The following is a 19,112-nucleotide window of genomic DNA, read 5'->3' as shown; positions in this document are numbered from 1 at the left end:
TTTGCAGCACTGTCCAAAACACTGAGGAGCTATACTGTCACTCTTTTTGAGGTTCTTCTAGACCATCTGCTTTCACATCAAAAGGACTCAGCAATCGCTAGGGGCAGCACCCAAAATTCAGGGCCAGCTGCTCCTATCTGTACCCTTCATCCTCTCCCCCCTTCTAAAATCAGACACAAGTCTCATCACCACCTGGCAAGTGCTGGTGAGTGGTGAAAAGCTGCTAGCGAAGAAGATACCCTCACCTTTTAGGTTACACAAGTTGCCATCTTGGGCAAGGTCCCACGGGACTGCAGCTCCCCGCCAGCCAAGCCTTGCTCATAGGAGGATATTCAAGTTACAACGAGCGACACACCACTTGCCGTCCCCCAGAGCGTACAGGTGTTCTGAAACCATTCACCAGGGATCATCTACGTTAGGAAATTGCTGCTAGCCACCGCCTCCTCATTGCCTGGCACCTTTGCCTCATCCCTCCCTTCCTCTGCCAGCAGTTATTTCTATGGCATTTTAGATTCTCCCCAAGGGACGCTTGCTGAGCCTCTCCCCAGAGCATCTTCTTTTAGGATCCTCCAGGAGACAACTCTGAAGGCTCTCAGAAGTCACACATCCGTGCAAACTTCCATACACACGCACGCCAGTCTGGAGCTCACCCTCCCCAATGTACAAAGTGGCTCGAACAATTAAAAGACCCACAACTTAGGGAAAAGTCTACGGCCTTAAATGTGCATTGTCTCAGCGCAAGGATCACGCAAACCACGCAAGGGGAAAACAAGAAGGTTAGACAGCGTAAGTGCCTGAAGATACCACATCCCCTATATCGACAATTTGATTTCTTCCCTTTTACCAGTGTCAGGCCTGCTGTTCAAGACACAGTTTTACTGCAGGAGGGTTCCCAGCTACAAGCAGAGTCTAAGGGAATAAGCTGGCAGACCTACCTGAAGTCTGAGGTTTACAAACCCCTGGTCTAGAAGCAGCCCCAACCTGTTATCCTGCCCCAGACGGCACACGCTGCCAGCTGCCCAGCCTCACAGCATTCCACCCGGCACATCATTAAATAACTCAAGATACCTTGAAGAGGAAAGGGTTTGGGGGTTTGGTTTTTAGGAAGGGCAGAATGGAGATGAAAGCAAAGCTTCTGTCCAAAAAGGATGGATTTTCCCAACTGCTGGGCCATGCCTCTTGCACAGGTGATAACTTCATACGACAAATATTCACACCAAAGATGAAAGAGCTGGCCCCAATTTACATTCTGCTGCTAAGTTGCTTTGGTGTGCTTCTCAACAGCCTGCATAAGCCATTTAGCCCAACTATATGACCAGAGGGAAACACAGGTATCTGTATTTTCATTATTTCTGGAAAGTCAGATATTCCCCAGGAGCATTTTTACCCACCCACAAACACCTCGAGGCCTGATTTTCTGCCATGTCTCGAAGATGCTCATTTCCATCTACTCAACCACAGCATCCCACACCAACTGCAGTTCAGTTGCTGCCAGAGGTGCTGAGACAGGGCGGGGGTCTCAGGCCAGTGGCTCTCCCGGATCCACCCCTGGACCATCAGGCTCTTGCAGAGCGAAGAGGGGCTGCATGCCATTAGGACGAAGGAGATTCAGTATCACTCTTTCTGCAGCTCTGCTGCACCTGAAACGCAGGCAGCTGGAGGCAGCTCCTGCCAGTGCCTGGATGTGGCTGTCATGTGGAGGCTTCCCACGGGCTTATCCCACGGGAATGGCAAGGGGTCTTCATGGCACAACGTGGGAGCCAGCAAGCCCCCTGCCTCCCCTGGTTGTCTGCCTTTCCAACAGGGAGGTTTTAGTACGTTTCAGGGATGCTGAAAAGCCTCTCTTGACATTTAGGAAGTGGTAAAAGGGGTGGTCAGCACCCCTGGAAAGGAGGAAACTGAAGCAGGGAGAGATGAAACAATCTCCCTGAGGTACGTCCACACGCTGCAGTGGGGAGCAGCTCCACGTGCCAGCATCTTTATTCACAAAGCCATCGCCTTTCCCGAGTATCCACCTGGGTTTAAAGCAGAAAGGCAGCACAGGAGCAAATGCAGAAAAATACATTACAGGAAAACTTCAGGCAGAGGCCAAAGGAGCACCAGAAACCTGCCCTACCCAAACTGGCTATCGATTTAAAGCTAAAGGAAAAACTGAAAGTGACGCTAAGGAAGGCTTCTCCGCTCCTGGAGCAATCACCTTGCTAGTGCATGACTGCAGTTATGCAGGGAGCCCCAGCATCTCACAGAGCAAGAGCTCTGGGCACCTATAAAACCATTTAGATGGATGACCCTGTTCTGTTTTCCCCAGGGCAACAGAAGAAAGGCCCATGAGATGGTCATGCTTTCTACTCCATCCAGGTTCTTCACACACCGGCTATGGAAAAGGGTATAGACTGCCTTCCCACTGCCACAGCTCCTGGCTGGAAGGGAAATGCTGTCACTGGTGTGTTACAGAAAGGGAAATGAGGCACAGAACAATTTTAAATAACTCGCCCAAGGTCACAGGAAGCTTATAGCAAAGCAAGTAACTGAACCCAGGACTTGTGAGTCCCCAGTCTAGTTATTTATCAGAAATCATCCTTTTAATGGGTCACCTTTAGTCAGAAACCCTCCCAGTTTGCATATAAAAGCACTGCCAAGAGATTATGCTGAACTATATTGGCACAGAGAATTATTACAAGTTTCCCTTGCAGCCCAACATGCTCAAAGGATTGTTTTGGAAATAAAATAAAATAAAACTTGCAGCATGTTCGGTGTGCCGGAACAGACAACTCCCTGAGCACTGCAGACAGCTGAACCACCAAAGTGCTTGTAAGGCTCCAGATCAAGCTGGGAGATAAGGAGGTTAATCACGTTGTTTTGAAGGGTGGCCTCCAGTGAGTAAGAGCTTACTGGTTCCCAAGTTTCACCTTGGATTTGCATCTTCATTCATAAATACCTCTGGATGAAACAGAATATTGCAGCCTTAGCACTGAGCCAAATGTCAAAAAGCCTTTCCCTTCGCACGAGGCCTCTCCTTGAACCTGGTGTGCCATCAGTTTGTGTTGCTACAAAAACAACCGAATGCACTTTACCCATGCTTTCATGGGCCACGGGCAAAGTTCTTTGCCTTCCTAAAGACAATCTGCCTACTGCATCTCTGAGCATATCCCAGTCCATCCACAGAAACTAGAAACGGCCTTTGCTGGAGCCTTCCATACCCTCAGGGTACCCTCACCAGACAGGGCTGGTTGAAGGCATCTTGGTAGCATCCAGGCTGGCTGCTCCTGCGAGTCTGTGGGGTGGGGACGGCCACTGTTGGAGCCTCAGCAGTACCACCTCCCCACGTACCCCGATGCCTTCCTAGGGGATAGCTCACCTCACTCACAGAGCCCAGAGGAACAGCAGAGCCCGGGCTGCAGCATCACTCCGTGCTCCAAACCCCTCTGACCTCCAGCACGGGGAGAAGCCCACGCACACGCAAACAGGAACAGCAAAAACAAATCCTTCCGATAGACAGATGCAATTTTTAATACAACAGACAATCAAACCACATCCATGGATATCTACAGCGCTCAGATAATTTTCAGCTGATGACAAATAGTGAAAGTGTTGGGCAATAGGTTTGGAAAGGGCCACGCAGGATGGAATTCGCCTTTCACGCAATACAATGCGGGCTGCATGGGGCGGGGAGCCAGAACAGTTAGTGCGGGTCTAGCCAAGAAGTTTATGCAGCATTTAAGCAACCAGTGGCCTCATCTTTCTGGGTACAAGCAATTTAATTTGTCACACTGATATTGTATACAAGTCCCAAGCAGATAGGTCAATAAGAAATAAGAGTAGGAAGGGAGGGATGAGGGAAAGGGATGTAAGGGCATGAGGAAAATAGCATCTGAGCTGCAAGTTGGGAAAACTTTACGGTTACACATACTGACTGGGGAGATATGAAAATGAAAACAGCGGCAGACCACTGCGGTCAGTTCCCAGAACAGCTTCACAGCTCCACGCTCAGGGCTATGGCCGCCTGCCTGGGGAATGATGAGCACTATTCATTGCTACCCCCAACCATCACCTTCCTAGGGAACACCAAACTCCATCGGCTCTTTTGAAGAGAGAAGAAAAAGAATAAAAAGAGAGAACTTTGCCTCCACTAAGACTCTGTTACAGAAAAAAACCCAAGTGCTACCAAATTACATGGATAAAGGACAATTCTGCTTTGCAAAGCCTTCGAGTGGGGAATTCTTTACTTTGCGCTCTGCTGCAGATTTGCAGGTGAACATTTGCTCTCAGGAAAAATTTCTCTCTCAGAGTGGGGATATTAAACGTACCTTTTCCCCATCTCTTCTTTACTGGCAGACCAGAGGCAGCTGTTCGGTGGAATAGCTGATCACAACCGTGTGAGCATGATAACCCTTTTCCCAGCCCATTTTGCTTTAAGGCTACTCACCAAAAGACCTTGCTGTCACTCTGCAACACCCGACCATAAACCCCGGTGAGGAGCACATTCAACGCTGTAGCTGGGACCAGAGATTTCATGCAGAGCACCCTGTTTTGTGAAAGCACAATATGCTTTTCACGCCATGGGTCTTGTCTTCAGCACAACCACGCCGTCTGACCGCGATGAACCCTCTGCAAGACCCAGCTCAGCAGAAGCACCTCCAGCAGGTTATTAGCAACAAGACCAAACTAGCAACCGTGGGCCTCCAGATCCACGGGCCCTAAACACAGGGCTGAAGAGGCGTGACATCAACTATGTCAAAAATTTCCTTGCTTTGAAATCCTACTCCTGCTTATTTATGTTACACGAATACCCAGAGGCCTCAGGCCAAGCCAACATCTGCCCCGCAAAGCTCGGGCTGGAGAGGTGCATTTGCACATGTAATGGCCATCTCCACATATAGTTCCCGCCCCGTGGCCAGTCACAAGCAGCTCAGTTTTGCAGTAGAAATAAATAATAGCCACAGCCCAGGTTTTGAGGAGACGAGGTGCAGCAGCGGGGTAGGCAGGCTGTAGGAGGGCTCCTGCACAAGTGCTGGGAGCCAAGCCACCGGCTGGACATCACAGACACTGGTGTCCCTGGGGCTTTTCTAGTGCTCCCATAGCGGAGCTAAGCTCTGCCTCCCAGCAGCCAAAACACCCTGGTGAAAACTCTGTGCACGGAACAGAGTTGCGCTCTGCAAACTCCTGCAAGGATGTAGAAGAGGTTGTTAACCTAAACAGACAGGTCTAAGATTGATTCGTAGGAAGGATGAAATCCAGAGGTAAAAATACCATTTCCAACACACCAGTGACATACCAGCCCTTAATCCAACGGACTGTTTACAGGTCAAGAGCATTCCTTGCTGCTCTTACCTTCATCTGTAAGGTCCGAGTCAACAATGGCTTTGGAGGAGCCTGTTCGAAGGTAACAGGCAGCCCAGGGAACAGCTGAGCCTGAGAACAGGGATTTGCAGGAAGGGAAGAGAAGTTAATAATTGAAAGGACAACTAAGCATAGCTTGCTAGATTTTGCTCCACAATCCAAGCACTGAAAGCTGAAAACTCAAAACATTTCCTCTCTGAACGCATTAAATTCCCATTTTCTTATTTCAAAGTCTTCTACTTGCTTCAGCATCCAGATACGCACTTCCGAAATGCACTGCTAGGAATAAGGTGTTGTAAACAAAGTTTTACAAAAAAGGAAGGTTAACACACAACATATTTTTCCCATTACTTCAATACATCCTGCAAGCTCTGCAAGCTTGGTAAAGAAAGAGTCTATTTAAAAATCCAGGGTGGGGAAGAATTAGCTCACCAAAACCATAAACAGATTTGCTTTGCACTTTCAGTCCAAGAGAAAAACAAGACAGGCTATGTGCATATTGATGCACACAATAGCACAGTCATTTTAAAAACAAATGAATTGGGAGGGAGAGAACAGCAGAGGAGGGTGGGGGGGAAAGGAGGAGTGGAGAGAAAGGGGCCAAGTCCTAGAGCAGAGATCCTGAGTTTGGTTCTTAAAGCTCCCTAAGAAGATATTGGAAAGCCTCCGTATGCCAGCGCAGGACCACAAGCACGCAGAGAGGATGACACATGTTGCTACAATGCCACGATCTGCCTCTGGATGCCAGCCCTTGAGTAATAAACGACATTATTTTCTGCAGATGTAACACAAAGAAATCCTTCCCACTTACCCAGTGACCTTCCACACCAAGCATCCAAATACATTATTACTATCCTTCAGTGGCAAATACCAAGGGATATAAAATTTAATTCTCTTCTCCCTACTCTCCCTCCCAAGAGGCCCCGACTCTGTTTACCAAGTCAGAGTGAAGCTACAAAAGCTTTACCCTCTTCCTCCCGCCGCATTCTCCATCTATAACAGTAAGACAACCCAGAGAGCAACAACGTTCGCTGGGTTTGCAAGATTACTACCATAAGGTATTTGAGGACCCGCTTAGTGAGCAATGAATCGAGCAGCTTCAAGAAGGACAGCTCTCAGGAGGCTGAGGGTGCACGTAGATCCCAGCACATCACGTACTACAGCAGAGTCCGTTAGTTTATTCCTACCAGCTTAAAAGACTGGATTTAGCCTGCAGAACTGGAAGTGTGTCAGGAAAGCTACAGCAAACAGCATCAGTCCAGTTGTTGTACTCCCAACGCTGATCATTTAATAAAGTCTAGAAACAAGCAGTCTCCAGGCATGCCACAAGCTGGGTAGAAATCACTCTAGGGTTTGAAAATCCCCATTTCCATGAGGACACTGTCATTTATCACACAGCCATGAATTGGGTGAATGAATTCCCTGCCAGTCTGCTCACTAAGGCTTAACCATAGAGCTTCATTTCTTACAAATAAAATGGCTTAGCTCTGGTATGAGACCCAATTTTTTTTTCAAAAATCTGGAACGGCGTAATGGAAAACCGGAGTGTTATTTCCAAGCACACTTCTTCCATTACAGAAGCCAAGGGGAAAACGCATCGCTCTCCTGACCCCTCATCCACAAGACTGGACAGATGAACGTTTATTAAGTTATATGGATTCTTAGAGGTGGGGAAAAAAATGAATCAGTGGTCTAGCAAAAAGATAGAGGAGCACCAGCCAGGAGAAGAGCACAAATGCACAGAACATCTGAACTCTGTCCTGCTCAAGGCGTGACGTTCAGAAGCAAAAAAAAATTGCCCCCTTCTCAGCGAGTCCTGGGAGCATAACCCAAGACCTGTACCGACCACGGAGCATAGCAGGGCTCAAAGATTAATGGAGCAAACCATTGCATGATCACTTATATCAGCCCTCGGGCTAGAACAGCCTTCATAGGAGAATCCTGCAATACACTGAAATATGCCAAATTGCTCTGCCCAAGCTACGTAAGACAGAAAGGTGCATGGTGTGCATTGCCCACGGAGCCCGAGGTGGCAGCGGCGACCTACCTGCACGACGGACCACGACCTTGGCCTGTCGTTCTCCAGTTCCTCCTCCGCGCTCGCGCGCATCTTTAAAGTGCCTGCAGTCGCTTCAGCTGCGCCGGGATTCAGGGCTGGAAGAGAAGATGTTACACCAAAAATTACTGCTGCACCTCCGCAGAAGGTGACCCTTGGTTAGTAAAGGCTAAAAGTAAAAATAAAACACCGACCAGTTTAAGGTGTCTCCCAGCTCATGCTACCCACCCCACCACAGTACATCCTCACTGAAGCTCCCAAAACACACAACTTTGATTTTTTTTTCCCACTCAATTAGCAAAGACGTAATTTATCAGAAGTTAACCAAGTTTGCTGAATCAATCGCCAAGCACTCAACTGCGCTGCTCTCAACCCAGTAAAAGTAAAAACCTCCCAGCTGAGGCGTGCTGGAAACCAGGGACGCCGCTCCCCGGCTCTCAGCCACCGCTCATGGGCTCGGTTCGTTAACAGGACTGGAAACCTCAGTGGCCGAGAACATATTTAAAGAAGCCATCACAGCACCCTGACCAACACTGCCACAGCCTGCAGCTATATATAACCTCCAGCTTTGCTTTTAGCTGTGGGCTTCCTCTCTCCCCTCCATTTTCCTCTGCTGCCGTCCAGTCCCCGTTCCCTCATCCCCGGAGAAGCAGGAGAGCCAGCCCAATGTATTTCATAATTTCTAAACTTAACTGTCTAAAGGGATAACTAGCCAAGTGGATTTCTGGGATTAAGTTCAGACCGGGGGAGAAAACAGCATACTGAAAAACAAAGAGTCACCCTGGAAAAAGGTGAGCCAGAGCTCGTAACAAGGATGAAAAATAGGAAAATTATGTTGTGATTTCCGAGCAAAGGAAAATTTAGGCTTGTCTGCTGCTCCTGCCGGAGCGCGGCCAGTGACAGGTTCTCCTCCCCCAGCAACACGTCCCAAGCGTCTCTGTGCTTCAGCCAGCATGTGCGCCGAGGCTAAAGTCCCCTGCCAAAGCCCCGCTGATCTGCTTCTCAGGTTGGATCCTGCTGACCATACCCTTTGCTCACAACCAGTGAGTTCCTGTGATTAAAATAAGTAAATAAGCGGCATGGAGCGATTTAACCAAATAACTAGCACAGATGCGTTACAACTTGGGAAGGTGCTCCCTGATCCTATCCAAAATCCTGCAGACAAGAAGCATCCATTCTGGCTGTAACTGCACAGACCGAACCTAGCAGGTGTTAAAAAAGAAAAGAAAATTTAAAAAAAGGCAAAGGAATTGGACAAGTGTTGAAGGACGTATAAAGGTTTTCCCTCGCTAAGCACTCAGGTGTCCTGACGCTCCCTGCTGCAGAGCCACACTTAGACAAAGCTTCCCCCACACCCGCGGTGCTGGTTGCTGTATGTTGTTATTTGCTGTATGTTATTTGCTGTATGTTATTTGCTGTATGTTATTTGCTGTATGTTATTTTCCCAATTTAATTCACGGGAAATGCAAAGCAAGCACAAAACTGGGGGAAAATTCAGCCCCAAGTGTGGCAAATCACAAGAGTTCAGAGAACAAGAAAAAATGCTTGCTAGATGCCACAGCTTTCTCTTTTTTCCTTGCTTTTCTTTTTTTTCCTACCCTAAAATGAAGGGAAGGCTTATTCTGAACCAATTAGGTTTCAACACACTTGGAAAGTTCCCAGTGTTGAATGCTGGGACCTTGACATAACAGGTGACAGCCTTTTCTATGCCAGAAAAAGTTTAACATATAATAAGAAACAAATATCAGACTGCTGATGGAGTGGGTTTTTATTCCAGCAATTTGTGTAAATGTCCTGTAACGACTTGCACAACACCACCATCTCCCAAACGAAGTGATAACAGCATGCCCCCAGCTGCTTATCTGCCATTCCTCCTTTGATAACACTACTGCTCCTCTCCCTTTATTATACGAGCTCTCTCTGCTATGGTAGGTTTAATATCATTCACACGCTCCATTAGGGATTCAACATATGCCTAAGACTTTAACAAACAAGATTTCCTGATCCTTGGAGTACCTAAATTAAGAAGAGTGACCTCAATCACAGCAGCCCGAGTGGCTTCGTGCTTCCTGAAATTAAGTTTCAAATAGAAACTTAAGCTGGAGGCGGAGAAAAATCTGAGTTTCCCAAAACCTCATTCTGAAATATGGAGCAAAAACTCTGCAAATTTGGCACCATGAGTCACTATTACCCTGGCAGCTCCTCCTTCAGTTGCCTGAAGTTGCTGCTTTAAGTAAAATACAGGAGAGAGCTGGGGCAAGGCAGCAGGGGTTGGGGTTTCCTCCGAGCAGCACACAAACAGTTCAGCTGCTTATCACTGAAACTGGAACAGCAACAAGGACGACCAAGGCATGCTTTTTTCCCTAACTTCTTTCAGATACTAAAATCCCAGTATCTGATAGCCCCGATACACTCGGGTCCTTCTGTCTCGGGGATTTCCACTGTCTGCCAGAGCCACCGATCATCGTTCCCATCCCACTGCCATCCTTTCCAAGTCTTACAGTTTCCTCAGGCTTGACTGAGCAGCTCAAAACCTGTGAACGGTTCAAGAATTGAGAATATATTCCCCAAATATCAGACTCGACACAGAGAATAAGTCATCCTCATATACACGGGGGTTTAAAACCATAAGGCCTGAACCAGCTGGGACAGCAGGCTCGTGAAAAGGGAGGGAGAAACGCCAGCCTCCCAGCAGCATCCCTGTTCAGGGATCCACTGAGGGGCTATACATTTAAAAATCAAAACTGCTGCAAAGCCTCAAGAATAGAGATTATTCTGTTTTCCTTTCATCTGGCAACCCCATCTCAGATTTTTTTTTTTTTTTTTTTTTAAACGGCTGTTAGCTCTCTTCTTGCTCTCTTTTGGGTTTTGCTTTTTTTTTTTTGACGCAGCTGGAAAGGGAATAAGGCTGTCCCAGAACAAAGCCTCCTTGCAGAGCAAAGCCTGGTTCAACCTGATACTCATACAAACAGACAAGGCAGCCCCAAGCCCAGCTCTCGGCACTCTGCCCCACTGGAGGTCAGGCTGAGGAAGAGCAAAATGATACGGAAAAAACCAAAAACAATTCCCCTGCCCACCGGTCCCCAAAGGGCATGCTTTGGGGGATGCTTCACCTTTTCTTGCAGGACTGGGAAATAGACCCCAGCTTCGGCAGAGATGGGCACCTTCCTGTGGTGCCCACGTGGACCTTCCTGTAGTCCATGGGATCTTCTGCCCCAAAAGCCAAGAACATGGCAAGGTTTCCTCACCGTGGCACAAGACTCACAACAAAACAAGTCTTTCCGTTCCCTTCAATGAGTGTCACAGTCCAGTTTACAACAGTTATGATTTAGCAGCTCTCAAGGACAGTCTTGAAGTTGATTAAAGATGGTTGTTATATCTAGCAAGGAGCAAAAAGCTCGTTTATACCTTGAGACCTGAGTTGATTTGTGTGGAACTAACAAAAAAGGTGATGTGCAGTGATGCACAGTTGTGGCCAAGGAAGAACTAACTCTCTTACCTGGCCTGAGATTTTGCACCTTGTTTGCAAATCAATAGCACAGATCTGCTCCCTGCTCTTGACTATAAAACGGTTGTTCCCTAAGAAAAGAAGGGAAGCTGGCGTCAAACTGGCATCTTTGATAAGATTCTTGGAGGAAAGAGCGTGCAGAGGACGCTGCAGAACACGGTCCTGACCTGCAAAGGACGCGCGTGGAGGAAACGCTTCTCAGCCATGTGGGACCTCCTGAGCCAGCCCAGCAGAGACCGTCCGGTCCTGCAGGCTCCGCTGCGTGTGGGATGCTGTTTTAAAAAGGTTCCCATTCCCAAGGTGCAATTAAAGGACTGACAAGTTACCATTTGGGATCTCTAAAGTGGCTGTTTCTATTTCTCCAGTATTTACACAGAGCTGGGAACTTGTCTTTACTGATATTTCTTTAAAGAGAAATAGCTATACTAAAGGCAACATCACTCACGCCCCCTCTCTGCCTCTTCCAACTCAAGTGAACCAGTGTCCTGGAAAGGCTGTATCATCGAGAGAGGCAAGTCATACAATTTAACATCCATAACATTCAATTTTAGAATCAAAGAGCATAAAATACTTCCAGCCAACATTTGCTTTTGTAGAGAGGCCTGCAAACTTGTATTATCTTTAGTCACTTCAGTCTTTTTAAGTGCCTGAAAATTTAAGCCCCAGAACATCATTTGTCATCTCTTGCTTATTTTAGACTGAAAACAACCCTTGCTAGCCTCACCACTCCATGCCAGCCCTGTGGGAGCACAGGAAAGCATCGAGACAACTCCCACTTGCGGGAGAATAAACTGCACCTTCATCGCACAAGAATTACCATCACAAAATATTAGGAAGCTATTTCCAAGCCATTTTCATCTTCCAACAACTGATGCTCCACAAGCTCTTCAGACCATCAGATCCGGTTGTTACTTTTAGGGAAAGTATTGCCCAATATTTAATCTGAACTTTTTTCTCTACAATTTTAGGACCGTGACCTCTTGCCCTATCCACTGTGAATGCGGAAAGCAAACATCACCTGAAGATATATTTCCTCCCTCCCTCTTCTGTTCTCTAGAGCCAAACAACTCAGGTTTGTTCAAACCAGTGGTTTCTAGATCTCCAGTCAATCTCATTACAGCTCTCTAGACCTCCTCCAGCTGACCTCTCCTGCCAGAACCAGAAGAGGACACCTTCCCCCACACTACACACCTATCTACTCCAGGACATTTATTTTCAGCTAAGAAGAGATGGGTTTTATGCCCAATCTCCAAGAATCTGCAAGCAGATAGAGACAAGGCCCAATTCACGTCTACCTTAGTCATTTTTTCCATTGCAAAGAGAAGGAATTATGGAATATTCTTGCTAAACTAAAAATTCCTATTGCAGAGTTTTAAAAATTTTAAATCCTATTCAGGTTGGATTTTTAAAAAAGAGATATATGCAGCATCGAGCATTAAAGCTTGGCAAATGATAGTCAGCTTCTCATTCCAAGAAAAGGAAACAACAGAGCAGACTCCCACTCCTCTCATTTTCATTTCACTGCCCACAAGGATGCTCCGAGGACCACAGGGGACACAAGTATCTAAATTTTACTATCTATTATTTGAGAGCAGAAATCATCACTTTGTTACATGTTTTATACAAGGCCTAACGGGGCTGTGATCATCTGTGTGATTATCCAGTTCAGCTGAAACAGAAGAGCACTGGTTTCCCTTTCGTCCAAAACTCTCAAGCCTACAGCATCCCGCAGGACGTGGGAAGCTGCGGCTCCGTTCCTGCACTGCCTGGAGGGTTTTGCATCGTTAGCGCCAGCTCCCGCTGTGAGCTGGGATATTTTGGGATGGGGAACTCTGTCAGTCCCCTGGGATCTGCTTTCCGTGCTGAATAACGTATCTAAACAGTCAATACGTTCAATAACATATCTTAACAGTCCCTCTGCCCTTATCTCCAGCCAGTTCCAGCTGCAGTTACTGGTACCATTCACAAACAGTTTGTGGGAGCAAGGGGACAACAAAAGCAAAAATAATTTTTTTCAAAAAAAACTTCCCTTTGACCAAGAAGTCCCCCTGAGCACGCTGGGACAGGCAGCACTGCCGTTAACTCAGGTATAAAAAAGCCGGGGAGCCAGCAGTGACAATACTATTATAATACAAATTATTAATACAAGGGACCTCATCGCTCTCAGCTTCTGCACGCAGCTTGGCTAAAATCAAAGGATCCTGTTTTTTTTGGTGTGTGGACCTTGCAAACTCCACAGCTAGCAAAAACCACACTGACGGTTTTTACACTGTCCACAATATCTTTTTAAGGTGATTTGTCATTTACACTGTCAGCTTGAAATCTAGTAATTTTTAAAAATGAATAAAATACTATGTATTACATTCACAGGCTGTAACCACTGCCAAATTCCTCTGACAATTTTTACGGGATTATAATCACATTCCTCTTTTAATGTTTTATTCTCTTGCTTCTGTGCCAAAGAGATGGGAAAGAGAGTAAATGTCTACTTAGGAACAGTGTATGACGATCCAACCAACACTGAAAATGGAGCAAAGTGCCGCGCTCGCCCTCCTCAGGGCGGGATGCTCAGCAAAAGCATCCTTAGGTGTTGGCTGTAACGCAGAAGCCAAAACGCTTTCAGACGCCAGTGCAATTTTAAAGCAGGTTTTCCCGTGAAAAATCCTTTTTTTAAAGGAAAAGCATTTTTAATTGTGAGGCAAATGCATGGGAGGGCAACCTTTATGTTTCTGCCATTGAGAAATACCCGGCTCTTGCAGAGACCAAAACCAGCTCAACTCAACAGTAGACACAAAGTGAAGGTCAGTGGGACCCAGGGCAGATATAAGAGCTGAGTACACCGCAGCCCCCTCCCAGAGACTATACGTCCTCCCTTAATACTACAGAAACCCTACCGCCTTGTCTTCTCCCTAAACTCTCCTTCTACCTGGGGTGGAACAGCTGAACGGACCCGTCTTTGGTCTTCCCGGTTTGCTCTTCCCACTACAAACGTGCCCTGTCTGAGCAAACTACCAGCTGGGTCCCGATCCCAGCTCCTGCAGGGACCTGGCTGGGGCTCAGCCCAGGGAGAGTTACACAAAAGAAGGATTTCGGCATTTCTTAGTCAGAATCTAAAAGTCTTTTTTTCCCCAAAAAAATGCTTGGAGCACAACAGTGCTCGTTTGTACAAAGAGGACAAACAAAATTGTCTAGAAATGGAAGCAAAACCTTATTTGCCCAAATTAATGGGCAAATTTGACAACATGAACACAAGAAAAATGTTGGGCTTGGGTTTTCCCCCCCCCTGCAAGGCACTTTTTTTTTTTTTTTTTGCAGGACAGTGTTCCTTTATAGAAGCATTATTCTGAAAGCACTTCTCCTGTGAAGCTCCCCCTCCAACAGCTACTGTTACAAATCTGCGATAAAAGACGTATTCAGCAGGGTTTGGCACACAAATAGCACCCAAACTGGCATTGCCAAAGCCTTGCAATTTTATCACGAGCTTCAAAATATCTGGAGAAAGAAAAGATGCTCTTGCTGGGAGCATCAGCTAGGAGAAACTTCAGCTCTGGGGGTCATGAGAACCTCAGATTTCATCAGGGGGAAAAAGCAAAAAGAAAGTTAAGTGTCTAGTCACAATTCTGGAGAAAAACTCTCAAGCAGGAGTGCAACATGATCCACATTTTCAAGGACCGATGGCCAAGCAGAAGGAACATTTGATGGATTATCTCTTGATTTGATCCAGCTTCAGGATTTTGCAGTGTCTCACTGGTGACTTCTGAATATTTTGGGGGAAGAACCACGCTGTGAACTTCAACCCTGGAAACACCATCAGAACAAATGCTTTGCAAATGGAGGGGAGAGCGGCTGCCCCCAGTGCCGCTGCGCTCTTCAGCCAGTGCTCAACTACACGTGTGGGAGCAGAGCCACGGAGGTCCCGTGTAGCTGGAAGCATGGACTTTGGAGCTCAGCTGAACGGGGATGCTTTCCTCCCTAGACAGGGTATGTGTCCATGATCTAGCCACTTAACCCTGCCAAAAAAAAGCAGGAGGTCTTGCTCTGCTCTCCCTCACCCCTGCCCATCTCCCTATCCTTGCCCCTGCGGTCTCTCCCTATCCCTTAGCACGTGCCAGACCTCTCCAAGAGCTTCTGCACCAGCAGAAAATTGTCCGCTGTTATCCCTAACATCAGATCAGATCAGCTGTCTCACAAACCTCTAACTTAAGCTCGCAAGGGAAATATAAATGGAAACAAAACCCCACGCTGACTCAGTAGCGCGGCGAGGCAGGTCCATCAAAGCCCGCGGGATGCACAGGTCCTGATGGAGGAGGACAAGCTCTGGTGGCATGGACGGAGAGCTTTGCTGTTTCTGTGGAAGAGGGGCTGAGCCCACAACACAAGAAGTATGTAACACCTATAGGGTATCTTTGCAGGGACATATGCACATGCTCCCAATGGCAAGCACAGCTCTTCTGTCCTGCTGCTCTTCCCTTCTACGCCAGAAACAAACCACAGCCAAACCGGACCCGGCATCCACGACGCAAGGGAAAAGAAACATCTCAGCAATGAATAGATTTCAGCTGGAATCTCCCAGGAGACAGTACTAAAATGAAGGGGGGAAGAAATAAATAAACGGAGGAGAAAAGAATCAACTTGCCAGTACCAGCCACGCCAACTTCTAAAACCGTAAGTCAAGCCCCGAACACCACGGCACCAGCTCCCGGTCTGGGATACTGGGAAATAACCAGGCTAATGCGGGGTGGTGAGAGGACGGCACCTCCCTACCCCTCTCCGCCCAAGAATTCCCGTTTTCCAGTTTTTCTCCGTAACCGCAAAGCTCTGGAGGTCTTTTTTTCTTTAAAAAGTGGCGATTTTCGCTGAAGTCCCTGGTTCTGAGTGCTGGGCTTTAATCCAAGTGTCAGACGTCAGGAGATAGTGGTGGGCTGCAGGAGCTGGCCACCAGCCGAACCCTTTTCCAACCAGCTCAGTTGGGGTCTGGATTCCACACAGATGCATTCGGGAAGTATTTCCCAAAATGCAGAGTTTAACCCCAAAACTATTACGCATCAGCAAGCACAACTCTGTAAATACATCACCGTGTACCACGCTCACCAGGTCCAGCTCTAAATCTGGTTCACCCATCAGTCACAGAAAATATAAATATTCTCCCTGGTTTTCGGTGCAATATTCCCAAGTTGATCCAGAGAACCTATGGAGCCACTAAGCTATAATTAGAGGTTTATTACAAAAGGTGTTTGGGATGCCTGTCAGCACTGAAGGAGACTCTGTGTTTAAGGTACACTTAACACACGTCGCAGCAGTGGGCCCTTTTTTTGGCTTTCATTAAAAAAAGCCAACTTGTTTACTCACCTCAAGTGACTTTTCTTGGTCTCTGCTTTGCGAGAGTATTTTCAGCCTCTAACTTGATTAATGGCGTTTTAAAAAGGAAAAAAGAAAAAGCCATCAGTGAGGTGGTTTGAAAGACACATTTTTATCCATAGCTCATAACGTGATTACCAGCTAAATCTTGCTTTTCACAAAAAAAGAAAAAACTAATCAGGTGCAGGACGTGCACATTCACTCATTCGTTATTGTAGGATTGTTGACATTAGCTTTTATTTTTAGAAAAACATGAAGTATGGAGGGGAAATGAAACAATGCAATACTTCTTTGAGACCGTCTCTAACATTAGGAAAATATGCAAAGAAAATACTGTAGTGATCCCCTTCCCACAGAGCACCGGGCTTGAATTTATAAAATAATAAATACTGTTTCAAAGCACTTGGACTGGCCTGACTTTTTTTTCATTTTTTTTTAAATAACATCTGACAACGTCACCGTATCCTGAGCCTTTGGGAGGGAGAGGACCCGAGAGCCACACGCCAGGGATGCTTGCTGGGACCCGGTCTCCCTCCTGGCTGTCACACCACGGGCTGACTCTGGGCAGCTCTCATTCCCCACGCCGAAAACGGGGGGCACACCGCATCACCAGCTTGATGCCAGACTGAGCATTTCACATCACAGGCACCTCCAATTGCCCTTATCCTGCAAACACCTTAATAAAAAGGTTGCTGCATCAAACACACCAGGATTTCTCACCTTTGCAGCACAGTGTGGTACGCTCATACGCAACGCTTGTAGGGCCAGGGTTTCAGCAGACCACCCCCTGCATTTCTAAATAAAATATTTTTAGGCCTACAAGCACTGAGCTATATCACAACTTAGCAAATGTTGCTAAAATTAAGTTTAAACTGGAATGAAAAAGCATCTCTAAAGTGATGCTCTGGTTCAGCACCTGGTAGTAGCGTCACCTGTGCTTTACTGTTGGAAAATAAGTCCTGTGGGTGAGGTGGCCACGGCCAGGAGACAACCGGGGCTGCTCTAGGAGGGGAAAAACACCATTATAAGATAAAATCATCTCTGCTAATACTGAATGTGAATTCAGGTGCGTAATTACACCAGCTGCCAGGTACAGCTCTGCAGAGGTGACCTTTCCTGGTGCTGTCTGGATGTGACACCGTGGAGGTATCAAGGCAGAGAGAGGATTTCTCCGACCACCCACTTTTGGGGCAGAACTGGCCAAAAAAAGCAGTGGAGGAAGGCAGGGCAGAAAATGGCCACAGATCCCTGTGGTAAGAGGGTGCCCAGCTCCCGGTTGCTCTGAAATCACCCCTTCCCAAATACTGATTTCCATCTGTCCCTTCAGAGCACAATAACAAAATATTCGGGGGCTGGATGGATGCACGGTAAACATGGAAAAAAATTTCACTATTAATGGCCTCCCGTGGATTTATTTTTCCATCCTGCAGCAAAGCACCACTGCAAGGGAATGTTTTCCTCTTCCAGTAGACTGTTTACTGCCACACACCTACATAACATTATGGATATTTGACTTACAATTTCTATTTCCCCCCCAAAAAAGCAACTGAAATTGAGCTTCTCAGTTGCAAAATTAGCAATACTTTGTATCTGCAATTCAATTTCAAGAACCTCCGTCATCTCTTTTTTGTAATCACATGGAGAACAGCTACACTGCACATAGCATTTTTCGCTACATTGAGCTTGAGGAAAATTTAAGACTTCCTCCCCACCCTGTCTTCTTTTTAATGGAAGATGTGATTATTGAAATTAATTCGGAAAAGAGTCAGCATTCACCAATCAGCTCAGCAGTTTGGGTTTTCTTCATCTGCTGGTTAAATGCTAATTATTGTACTGGTGGGATTATTTCCCATTCACATTTGGAATTTACAGCACAGTAGGGAATTGATTAAATTAGAAGAAAAATACCAAAAAAAAAAAAAAACAACCCATGACATTTTAAATTCAACTTTTTTTTTTTTTTACTTTTCTTCCAAGTCTCATGCCTACAAAGACCTGACAAACTCAACCGCAGCAGCACAGACACACACGGCAGCATATCTGAGCGTTAAAAGGCAGAACAGCAATGACACCTCCGGAGTAGACACTTTGGGAAAGCAAAGCAAGCTTTCCGTGTTCCTCAATATCTCTGTTGTTCACAGCATCCTCCGTTGCCTCAACCGTACCTTTTTCCACTTGGCCGACATCTGTCATTAAGAAGGAAAACCTCCCCATGTGTGGGAAATAAGCCCCCGTTTCCAAGCCCAGGACTCCAGCAATGCTGAAACACCCACGCTGAGGTAGGAACAGGGGTCTGCGTGAGTGGGGAGCCGAGGTGGCGATGGCAGACGCGTCCCATGATGGCCCCTGCCCCGTCAGCAGCGCTGATGGACTTGGGTGGCTTCATCCTCACCCCAGAGGAGTGAGAGGGACAGAGCAACACGTGTCCACAACACCCACTGGCAAGGACCGGGTTCTCCAGCTATCAGGTCTACCAGCTAAGCGCAGGTCCCAATGGAGACCCTCTTCTGAAGGTACCTGGCACAGAGATCCCTAATTTTGCTACGTGAATCTCAGATACAATTTACCACCGCATTTAACCTGGGCAAGCACGCGTGTCAGTATCCCAGTATTGTCAGCAGCAGGGCTCTGAGCTCTCAAGGGCTTCGTCCTTGCCTTGCAGCGCTGTTTGTTGGGGGGTTACCCCTGAAAGCAAGGGCTCCCTCCCACCCCCTCAGCTCCAACTGGCCTGCTGAAAACTACAATTAAAAAAAAAAAAAAAAAAGAAACCTATCCTAGATGGCAGAGAAGGTCAAAGTAGGAGCAGGAAGACTTTAAAGTTGCTTTAAACAACCCGGTCTCTCCTGAAGT

This window comes from Fulmarus glacialis, unplaced genomic scaffold (genome assembly GCF_000690835.1).
Source record: "Fulmarus glacialis isolate BGI_N327 unplaced genomic scaffold, ASM69083v1 scaffold17818, whole genome shotgun sequence".
NCBI classification, from domain to species: domain Eukaryota; kingdom Metazoa; phylum Chordata; class Aves; order Procellariiformes; family Procellariidae; genus Fulmarus; species Fulmarus glacialis.
The sequence above is the reverse complement of the archived record's forward strand: the minus strand, read 5'-3'. Positions refer to the sequence as shown.